This window comes from Acomys minous (genome assembly GCF_964271855.1).
Source record: "Acomys minous genome assembly, contig: SUPER_14_unloc_2, whole genome shotgun sequence".
NCBI classification, from domain to species: Eukaryota; Metazoa; Chordata; class Mammalia; order Rodentia; family Muridae; genus Acomys; species Acomys minous.
Window position 1 is genome coordinate 79,328 of NW_028182184.1, and position 10,987 is coordinate 90,314.

Genomic DNA, 10,987 nt, shown 5'->3' on the forward strand with positions numbered 1-10,987 from the left:
TCAAACCTGGGACAGGATTAGTGGCAAGAGGAGTGCCCCAGTTTAGGGGTTGGTGACTGGGTGTGGGGATCCAGGCGAGGTGAGGTCTTTGGTTCCGGGCTGTGGGCGGCGAGTTCTGGCTGCTGGCAGAGGAACAGTCTTGGCAGGAAGGATGGTGGGTTTTAGTTGTTTTGTGTTGAGATGGTTGTGTGTTTCGGGGAAAGAGAGCAGAGCTAATGAGTCTAGAGATACTAGAGTTGGAGACAGGAAATGATGCTGGGAGCCTACCGCGGAATCTGGGAGAACGACAGTATTGGTTCAGGGCAGACCCTGAGGCCCCTGCCTTGAGTGTTGTAGCTATTTTATCATCGCCGTGAAAAAAGACTCTGACAAAAGCAACTTACAGGAGAAAGGGTTTATTTTGGGTCACAGTTCCAGAGGGACGCAGTCCGTCAGGGTCAGGAAGACATGGCAGCAGGCAGTGGGGAGCAGGAGGCTGGCCGGCCATGTTACATCTATACTTAGGGACAGAGTGAAGAAGAAGTGCGACAGGCTGTAAAGTCTCAAGGGCCATCCCAGTGGCTTTGTTCAGCAAGGCCCTTTTATTTATTTATTTATTTATTTACTTATTTATTTTTATTTTTATTTTTTTAGCAAGGCCCTTTTAAAGGTACCTCAGCCTTGGCAAATGGTGTCAGTAGTTTGGGAGCAAGTGTTCAGACATATGACCCTGTGGAGGACATCATGCATTTAAACTACATTATCGTAGGAGGAAGTTTAGGAAGGGCAATAGAGGGGTCACACTTAGAGACAATGGGGTGAAGAGTAAATGAATAGGAATGAGGAAGCAGATGAATTTGGAGAGAGTCACAGACGCCAGGCGAGAACAGCCAAGGCCGGACTTCAGAGTTCAGGTGTCATTTCACTAGTAAGATGGGGACTTTTGGGGAGTCTAGGTGAGCCTAGGTGCCTGAGCAAGAGTGGAGAGCAGGATTCTTGGAGACAAGGACATCAGGTATCCTGACATACTGCTCTTTGCCACACCCCCTCAAGGCAAAGTCTCTCCTTGAGATAACAGTGCTCTTCCTGTCTCTGCTCCCCGTAGTCCCCATGACAGGCATGTGGTGCCACATCTGGCTTTTTACAAGGGTATGGGGGATTCGAACTCAGGCCCCCATGTTCTCACAGACAGCCTTCTACCCACCGAGCAAGTCGTTACGTCATCTCTCCATCCCCCGAAGGCAACTTATAACGAGGAAAGGTTTGTTAAGGCTTATGGTTTCAGTCCATAGCCACTAGCCCTGAGGTAGGAGTGTGAGGGGGAGGAGCCTTCCTCCTTTTCTCCTGAGGTCATGCTGCCGTCTTTTGAGAATCCTTTCATCAGCTTTCGTGTTGAGTGTGCTGTGTGGCATCTGAAGTGAGGACTGGGGAGAACGGAGAGCCCGAATAGCTGTTATGTAAACTCTGGGCTCCTTTAAGGTTGCCACTTGTCGTCATGGCTGTCTAAAGGGCTTGTATGGCTACGCAGCTTAGCCACACGTGAAGAGACCGGATGTACCCTGTAGCCACAGTTAACAGGGCTTTGTTTGTTGTAACACTGTTGAGTGCCTTTTTGGCAAGTGCCTACCTGCTTTATCCCGACCCTTGTAAAACCAAAAAGGATCTAAAGAAATGCTTTGGTGTCTAGAAAACAGAGGCGAGCTTGCGAAAGAATTTTGAATTGTTGTGGTTTGAAATTTAAGTTCCAAACCTTAAGACTGAGTGTCGTTTTGAGTGGAAACACCTAAGTTTAATACACGAAGTGAGGACAGAGTGGGGAGTTGGTACCACAGTGGAAGGCAGCGCAAGCGTCGCTGTGCATGCGACAGTGCAGGAGGGTCGGTGACAGTGAAAGGCACAGTGCATGCGACAATGCAGGAGGGTCGGTGACAGTGAAAGACCGCTGTGCATGCGACAGTGCAGGAGGGTCGGTGACAGTGAAAGGCGCTGTGCATGCGACAGTGCAGGAGGGTCGGTGACAGTGAAAGGCGCTGTGCATGCGACAGTGCAGGAGGGTCGGTGACAGTGAAAGGCGCTGTGCATGCGACAGTGCAGGAGGGTCGGTGACAGTGAAAGGCACAGTGCATGCGACAATGCAGGAGGGTCGGTGACAGTGAAAGGCGCTGTGCATGCGACAGTGCAGGAGGGTCGGTGACAGTGAAAGGCACAGTGCATGCGACAATGCAGGAGGGTTGGTGACAGTGAAAGACCGCTGTGCATGTGACAGTGCAGGAGGGTCGGTGACAGTGAAAGGCGCTGTGCATGCGACAGTGCAGGAGGGTCGGTGACAGTGAAAGGCGCTGTGCATGCGACAGTGCAGGAGGGTCGGTGACAGTGAAAGGCGCGGGTCGGCTTGGCCAGCTTGTGGCCTCTGTTTGATAAGTATGCTCGGACTTTTCAAGTTTATATTAGAAAGAAAAGTTAGAATAACATGGAACCCATGGGTGCTATCGACGGCCTTCACTGGAAGGCTGCTCGTCTAGCGTTCACTGTGTCCAGCACTGCATGAAAAATAGGATGTGTTGGCATTCCAGAGCTGAGGTTGCGGGGGGCGGCGGTCAGAAGTTCAAGGTCAGCCTTGTCTGTGTAGTACATTTGAGACCAGGCTGGGCTGCTTTTAAAGTCAAGACAGGATTCCTCAATGTAGCCTTGGCTGTCCTGAACTTGCTTTGTCGAACAGGCTGGCCTTGAACTCAGAGATCCACCTGCCTCTGCCTCTCTGAATGCTGGGATTACAGGCATGTGTCACTGCACCTGGCTCATAAATCATTGTTTATACAGGTATAGAATAAAAATAAGCAATACTGTGTAGTGTATGTGTACGCAGAATTCTGCCCCAAATAGCTGCTTTCTAGTTCATTCATTCTCGGAATAAGAGTTTTAAAAAGTTAGCCAGTGATGGAAGCAGTGAGGAGTTGGGATGTTTTAGGGTAAGTATTATTCCTAATATTTTTGGCTTTCCTGCTCTTGGCTGGATCCCCTCTCTTTGGCATGCTGAGCTCATCCTCATCCTCTTTCCTGCCCAGTGAGGCTGACTTTGGTCCCCAGCAGCAGGTTCCCTCATCCTCCGGCTTCTGCAGGGCAGGAGTGGGTGGGAAAGGGGGGAGAATTAACTGTCTCCACTCCCCCTGGAGGGCGCGTCCACGTACAGCTCTGTGCTGACGGTCTTGCCCACAGCCTGTCTAACTCCACAGTCTAGAGACTCATTACAGAATTATCCCAAACGGCTTCTGTGCTCCTCATTGACACCTGCTGTAAGTGGTCCCTCTGTTGAACTCTTCCTTGACGCACTTGACTTAATTTATCATGTGTTTTTATCGGAAACCCTGGCTAGATTAGTCAGAAATCATGCTTGATGCTGTGTGGCAACCAGTGTTCACTCAAAAACTGTTGTTTGGCAGTAACAAAAAAGTGTGACTGTTTGTCTTTACCCTGCAGATACCCTGAGAAGCCTGAGAGGACTGTGCCTCTGGTGTCTCTAGACTCTTCTTTAAGGCTACGTGGCCTCAGTTTTATTAATGAGGAATGGAGAGAAAGCAAGCAACTCTGACAGATTGGCTCAAGTTGGCCCTGTATCCTCCAACTGTAGTGTGGAAGGGGAGGGGGGATTGGAGAGGGAGTCGGAGAGAGAGATGCAAGTAAGTCTGATTTTCTTTCTTTCTTTCTTTCTTTCTTTCTGTCTTTCTTTCTTTCTTTCTTTCTTTCTGTCTTTCTTTCTGTCTTTCTTTCTTTCTTCCTCCGAGACAGGGTTTCTCTGTGTAGCCCTAGCTGTCCTAGAACTCTCTTTGCAGACCAGGCTGGCCTTGAACTCACACAGATCCGACTGCCTCTACCTCCTGAGTACTGGAATTAAAGGTGTGTGCCACCACGCCTGTCTGTAGTCTGGTTTTCGAGTTTAATATTTTAGCTCACGCCAGGCGGTGGTGGCGCATGCCTTTAATCCCAGCACTCGGGAGGCACAGGCAGGTGGATCGCTGTGAGTTCAAGGCCAGCCTGGTCTACACAGTGGGTTCTGGGACAGCCGGAGCTGTTACACAGAGAAACCCTGTCTCCAAAAACAAAAACAAAACAAAATATTTTAGCTCACAAATTACAAGATGGATTGGACAGACCCATAAAATTTAGGGCCTCTGGCATTCCTATCAAAACAACCTCACCAGGATGCACAGGGCGCAGAGAACAGTTGGTGTCGTGGCCGAGAAGCAAAAGACAAAGAGGAAGGGGGCGCTTGAGAGCACGCCCCAGAGACCCGAGGACCAGCCGCCATTCCCAGTGGAACCATCCTAGAGGCCAAGGCCTTCAACACACAGGCCTTCGGGGTGCGTTCACCACTCAGCTATCCTGGCTTACACCCAGGGCCAAGTCCGCCCCAGACTAATGGAGTCCTTTGACTATTTTCCGTGCTGAACTTGGGTCATTTTGTATCAGGTCTGTTGCCTTTTTGCCACTGTAACCACTTTCCCTCTTTCAGTAGCAGCTACAACCACAAGAAGTGGCCCCGAAAGCAGCACAGAAGCAGTAACACTTCTTTTACGAATGCTTTTCTCTGGCACCACTTAGGGAAATAAAGCTTAGAGAGGAGTTGGATGCCTCTCTAAGCAACACGTGAAAAATCCACTCCCACGCCCCTCCCTTCTAAGTCTCTTGAGTTCTTTGCTCTAGAGCTCCCAGTAACCACACAGCAGCTCACCACCATTCATAACTGCAGTTCCAGGGACTCCGATACCCATGGGCAGCAGGCACAGGCAGGATGCACAACAGTCATGCAGACAACACACCCCCACACATAAGAAATAAAATCAAATAACTCCTCCCCTCTACGTTACGTGAAGGAAATGTCAGGTCTTGACTTTCCATGCGGAGACACCTGCTCCAGTTAGCGTGGCTTGCTGGAGTCAGGGAAGAGGGTACTGGGAGGGTCAATTGGTTATTGTCACATGGCTGTGACCACGAAGCCTGCTGGAACTGAGGTCAGGAGGAAAGGCTTACTTTGGTTCATGAGGGTTTCTCTCCATCCGGGTACAGAAGGCATGGTAGGATAGTTTAGTTTTTGGCATCAGAAATGTGTGGTGGGAACCCCAAAATGCAGGCAGAAGTCAGCATTGGGTAAAACCTTCAAAGACCCTCCCCTGTGACCTGCTTTTACCGGGGAGACTCTACTTCCTACAGGCTCCACGAGTTCCCAACAAATACCGCCACCAGCCAGGAGCCAAACACCCAAAACTGACATCAGACTCAAAGCAGGACAGAGGCTTACACCTGCAATGGAATACTTTAGCCTGAGGTAACACCTGCCATTTGCACTAGATCCAGTGGCCTGAACCACACAGCACAGCACAGTCCCTTCGGGAAAGAACCGCATATTCTGGGAAACCGCACCTGGGGTGATTGTACAGGAGCACAAGGAGTGGCGCTACTAGGAGGTGTGGCCTTGTTGGAGTAGGTGTGGCCTTGTTGGAGGAAGTGTGTCACTAGGGGTGGGTATCAGAAGCTCAAGCCGGTTTTCTCCTCACTGCCTGCCCTCACAGGTAGAACTCTCAGCTCCCTCTCAGGCACCACGTCTGCCTGCACGCTACAATACTTCCTGTTATGACAATTATGGACTAAACCTCTGAAACTGTGAACCAGCCCTCAATTAAATGTTTTCTTTTGTAAGAGTTGCCCGTGAGAGCTAGACATGGTGGTACACACCTTTAATCTCAGCACTTGGGAAGGCAGAGGCAGGCGGATCGCTGTGAGTTTGGGGCCAGCCTGGTCTACAAAACGAGTCCAGGACAGTCGGGGCTACACAGAGAAATCCTGTCTCAAAAAAAAAAAAAAAAAAAAGTTGCCATGGTTATGGTGTTTCCTCGCAGCACCTATGAAAAGTGGAGCTGCGCAGTGACAAAGGGCCACAGTATCACAGATACTCACGGACCCTGTCGGGGAGCACAGAGTTCCTGGGGCATGCCACCTGGAGGATTGGAACAGCCACGGTTTATGCTCTTCGGCTGTTTCTTTTTCTCTCTTCCAGCTTGTATGTAATGTCAGCCTGCAGTGACTGACATTTTAAGTCAGTCTGTATCAGTTCCCAACAAGTCACAAGTTTATTCATTTGCTTGCGCGTTGTTATATGCTACTTTTTGGGTCTGCCAGGGTTGCCCTATAATGAAATGTTGGTGAGTGTGCCCAGTTGTATGGTTTAGTTACCATAAAAGCACTGTTTATAATGGGCAGTTCAGGATGCCTAATCACTTATTGTCCCCAAGTCTGATGTTTCCCTTCTCTCGGGACCCAGCAGTGAAGTTAAGGACAGCTTTTCAAATAAGAATAGTGACAATGTGGCCTTCTTCCAAGCCTGCTCCCAAAGCCAGCAGTGCTTTCTCTGTGGTTTGGCAGTCTACAAGCAGCACTTATGCAGCATGCACACCCACTGAACTTACGTGGGCTGGGTCAGACACTACAGTGTCTCTTTGCGTCAGGGCTCATTGAAAGCAGGCCTGTCATGTGGCTTTATAGCTCAGTGCAAAGCACCCAAGCTGATGAGAACGTGGTCTCTGTTCTGAAGCCCGCCACCTGCTATATCTCTTTATGGTAGATTGTGGGAGGTGCTGCTACTTGCCTTTCTCCATAGAAAGGATTTCCCAGGGTTCCCCAGACTACTGGACTCCTGGAAACATCCGAGAGGTCGGGCCCTGGGCTTTTATAGCATTTATTTCCTATCATCTTTAAGTGTTGTTATTATTGCTATTCTAATTATGGTCATATGTGCACATGAGTTGCCCACAGAGTCCAGAAGAGAGAGTTAGTTCCTCTGTCGCTGGAATTATTAAGCTGGGGACTGAACTCTGGCCTCTGCAAGAGCATGCACTCTTAAGCACTGAGTCACCTGTCACGTGCCAGGCCCATCAGTCTTTTACTGTTTGAACAGCACATTCTAAGCAGATGCAGGTGTCACCCTCCCTGCTGGCAAGGCTTTACAGCAGCAGCAATTACTACAACACAAACATTTTGGGGCTTTCTGAACTGAACTGCTGGAGGTGTGATCTACACACACTGCTTGGATTAGCAGTATCAGCAGAGCGGAACATTCTGCCGCACAACAAGAATTGTATAGTTGGACCCAGGTACAGTTCCCAGCACCCACACAGCAGCCCACAACTGTCCGTAACTCCAGTTCCAGACTGGGTCTGACACCTCTCACAGACATAAATGTAGACAAAACATCAATTCACATGAAATCAAAATAAATACAAATTAAAAAAAAAAAAAAAAAGAATGGCCTGGTGGGTTTTGTGGCCTTTTGGCTCCCACAGGTGGCTGGGGTCAGGCCCTTGCATCTCATTGTGCTTTTTGGGGTCCAGGCTGCTGGTCCACTAGGTGTCAGGAACTCTTCTTCTAGCTTTCTGGACTCCAGCAATGAGAAGAAGCCCAAAGAGTCTACACCAAGAATCCTCACCAACACATGGAGACTTCCTGATGCTCAAGCTTGCTGTAGGCTGCACCTCTGGAGACTAGCAGGTCACTGCCGCATGGTGCACTTGAATCCCCATGGGATTTGCCTTTATTTGCCTGTCCTTTCCAGTCTCACAGTTCATCTGTCTGGGCAGAGTGAGAGCCCTGCAGAGTACACAGAGTACACAGTTCCTTAATGCTCTTGTCTGTGTAGCTGCCACCAAACACAGAGGAAGAAGCCTTTCTCCACAGGCCCGTATTGGCTAGCTCAATCCATCCATCCGTCGTATGGAAGGATTTTTAAAGGCCCTGGGACATGGCGTTCCTTTCAGAGTACCCCTCCCTCCCTTCATTACTGAAATCTCTTGGGTGACACAAGACACTCTGTTGCTTTTCTTGTGAGGAAACTGGAGAACCTGAGAATCATCAACTGGATGACTCTGGTAACACATCTTTGCGAATAAGAGTAAGGGCGATTGAAATATTCATGTAAATGTTGATCTCAGTGGTTTAAATGAGGATCTTATAAAGTGAACCCATTGATCCCTCCCTCCTCCCCCCACCTGATCCCTCCTGCTCTCATCCCCACCCCCATCCATTCTATTTCCCCTTCACAGTGATTCTCATGTGGCCTTCCTTGTTACTTAGCTTCTTCGGGTCTATGGATTATAGCATGGTTGTCCTGTACTTCATGGCTAATAGCCACTTAGAAGTGAGCATATATCAAGCGTGTCTTTCTGGGTCTGGGATATTTCATTCAGGATGATCTTTTCTAGTTCCACCTATTTGCTGGCCAATTTCATAATGTCCTTGTTTTTAACAGCTGGGTTCTATTCCATTGTGTAAATGTACCACAGCTTCTTTATCCATTCTTGGGTTGAGGGACGCGTAGGAACCTACCTTTGACACTGCCTGGAGGGCCAAGAACCAGAGGCTAGATAGCCCAGAGACCTAGGATAGCACCAAATACAACTGGGGGAGGGGGAAGGGAAGGAAAAGACAAGATAAGAAAGACATTTCTTTGCTGAGGATATTGAGGGGGAAATGAGAATTTCTCGATTAGGAACTTGCTAAGCAGAGGCAAAGATGTAGCTACCCAGGAGAGAGTTAGAAGAGTTCACGGAAAGCAGAAGAGAACAAAGGCAAGGCCAGGACCTCCAGCCTCTGTGGACCTAGTGACACAAGTGAGGTCTTCATCTTCATCCTTTGGCTTTCCAGACCCTTGTTCTCTCTCTGGATTCACTGCAGAGCCCTTTAAACTCAGTGGATCTTGCTTTTAAACCATCAACTGTGGGGTACACAGCTTTAATGCTAGCACTGGGGAGGCAGAGACAGGTGGATGCCTGTGAGTTCCAATCGGATCTTGACAGGGAGACTCTGTCAAGAAAGGAAAGGAAGCAAGGAAGAAAGGAAGAAAGGAATTGAAGGAGGGAAGGAAGGAAGGGAAGGGAATGAAGGAGGGAAGGAAGAAAGGAAGGGAAAGGGAGGAAGGGAAGAAGGGAAGATAGGACAGAAGGAAGGAAGGAAAAAAGGAAGGCAGGGAGGAAAGGAGGGAAGAAAGGAAGTGAAGGAATGAAGGAAAGGAAGAAAGGAAAGAATGAAGGAGGGAAAGAAGGAAGGGAAGAAGGGAAGGAAGAAAGGAGAGAAGTAGGACATCTTCAAAATAAAGCAGCATCTTTATGAGTGAACAAGTTTAAATGAAAAACTCACTGTTTCTAATTTCTCTGTGTAGAAGTTTCATCAAAAATGAATTCCAGCTCACAAACATATGCAGTCATGTCTGCATTTGACTTGTCTTTTCATTGCCTTCATAATACTATTTTTTGTTGTTTATTTTGGTTTTGTTTTTTTTTTTTTTTTAAGACAGGGGTCTCTCTGTGTAGCCTTGGCTGTTCTGGACTTGCTTTCTAGACCAGGTTGACCTTGAACTCACAGAGATCCACCTGCCTCTGCCTCCTGAGTGCTGAGAATACAGGCACGCACCACCACTGCCCAGCTAATAGTGGTTCTTAATGGTTCAAGGATTTTAGTTTTTTCTGGGGGAACTCACAGTATAAGAAATACAAACAAACATTCAGGTTAATGGCAATAGCGAAACATAAAGGATGGTGCTACTAGAGTACCAAAATAGATTTCAGAAATTAAGTCAAGACTGGTTTCCTATGAGAAAGAATAGGGAAGACAGCTGTAGGCAACAATAAGAGCGTGGCTGGACACGCAGAAACAAGCCATGCTAGACAGCCTGTTTAAAAAGACTGTTGTTGGCCAAGAAATAGTGATATAGTGATATCTAGTTGTAAAGCAGGAGTTTTCTCTTGTTCTCTGAACTTTAACAGTATGCCAGGATACGCATATGCCAGGATAGTGGTCAGGAATTTCCCTAAGACCAATTATCTTAATTTAAAGTTGGCATAGACCAAACAAAAGTCCTACAACCTCTTTAAAGAAAGTTGCAAAACGGAGATCAGGACAGCATGGGGCAAAGACTGCAGACATCAGAGTCCACGCTCGGGGTTACAGAGGAAAATGATATATGATTCGTCTGATCTCGGTGAGACTCTGGCCCATGCCTTGGCCCACCTGCCTTATAGGCAGAATTCCCCTGGTTGAAGGTAATGGCAAATATTTCAACAACCAAGCAGAGTCCATGGTCAGAGAACACAATTGTGTTGCTTAGTAGGCCAATATTTGAGTGAATTAATCACTTGAAGTTTTTCTCATCTGTGAAATTTTTCTCATCTGTTGAGTTTTCAGTACTTTTAAGTTAAGTGTTGCTTCAGAAAATCACAATATAGTCCCTGTTCGTGTGTTTAATCGGGACACAGATGTTTGCTTGCTCCCTTGATTTAGAAACACTTTAAGGTTCCATTTGCCACTTGTTTGATCTGTAAACCTTTACAGCTAAAAGCATTCCGAGTCAGAAAGCTGGCCTTTTGAAACTTAAATCATTAACGCTTTTTCCCCCCAAATGTGAACATTTCATATTGTCACTTTCAAATAAGCTATTTTTAGAACGATTCTTCTGCCGGGTCCAGAAATTATGCAAAGAAATCCCTCCGTAAGGCCCTAAACTCTAGCAACTGACTGACATCTAATCGGAGGTTTCCTGTTCTATCTTTTTCCAGCCGGCTTCCAATTCCAGCCATAAAGACAAGTGAGGAGCATTCTAAGAAAAAGGCTGTTTTGAGTTCCGCTCCACATCGATTGCCCCTCACTAAGACTTTAGGTAGAATGTAGCAGGTGTTTTTGAAACGTGCCCAGTTCCTCCAACTTCCAGAACCCTTCTCCGAGACGCTAAGACTAGGTAAGTTAGCGCGGCCAGCAATCCTGAATTCTCCATTTCCCTCGCCACGCCCCCTGAGTAACCTAGGTTACAGACACACCCATCCTCCGTAGCTGACCAATCACAAAGGTGAGCATTGCCGGACAAGGTTTGCCCAGCATGAACCTCGCTGCAAATCATTCGCTTCCTGGACCTGAACGGAAACGGAAGTGAGCTCCTATATTTTGAAGATGAGTTCCTCTAGCGAGGAAG

The 10,987-nt window shown here is 47.8% G+C and overlaps 2 protein-coding genes across 3 annotated transcripts in view; one reads left to right on the forward strand and one right to left on the reverse strand.

Annotated features, from left to right (window-relative positions):
• LOC311583972 (rho GTPase-activating protein 10-like) overlaps positions 1–10,987 on the forward strand; it is a gene marked incomplete at its 5' end in the record, with an annotated part of 55,348 nt that overhangs the window by 15,988 nt on the left and 28,373 nt on the right. The window contains one exon of one of the 2 annotated variants that reach the window (XR_014774732.1): positions 10,578–10,842. The exons of the other annotated variant lie outside the window; for it this stretch is intronic. Of the gene's footprint in view, positions 1–10,577; positions 10,843–10,987 lie in introns of those variants that run through there. 2 annotated transcript variants of the gene reach the window in all.
• The window catches only part of LOC311583967 (protein arginine N-methyltransferase 9-like), a 79,609-nt gene that overhangs the window by 13,222 nt on the left and 55,400 nt on the right, over positions 1–10,987 (reverse strand). The gene's annotated exons all lie outside the window — the stretch shown is intronic.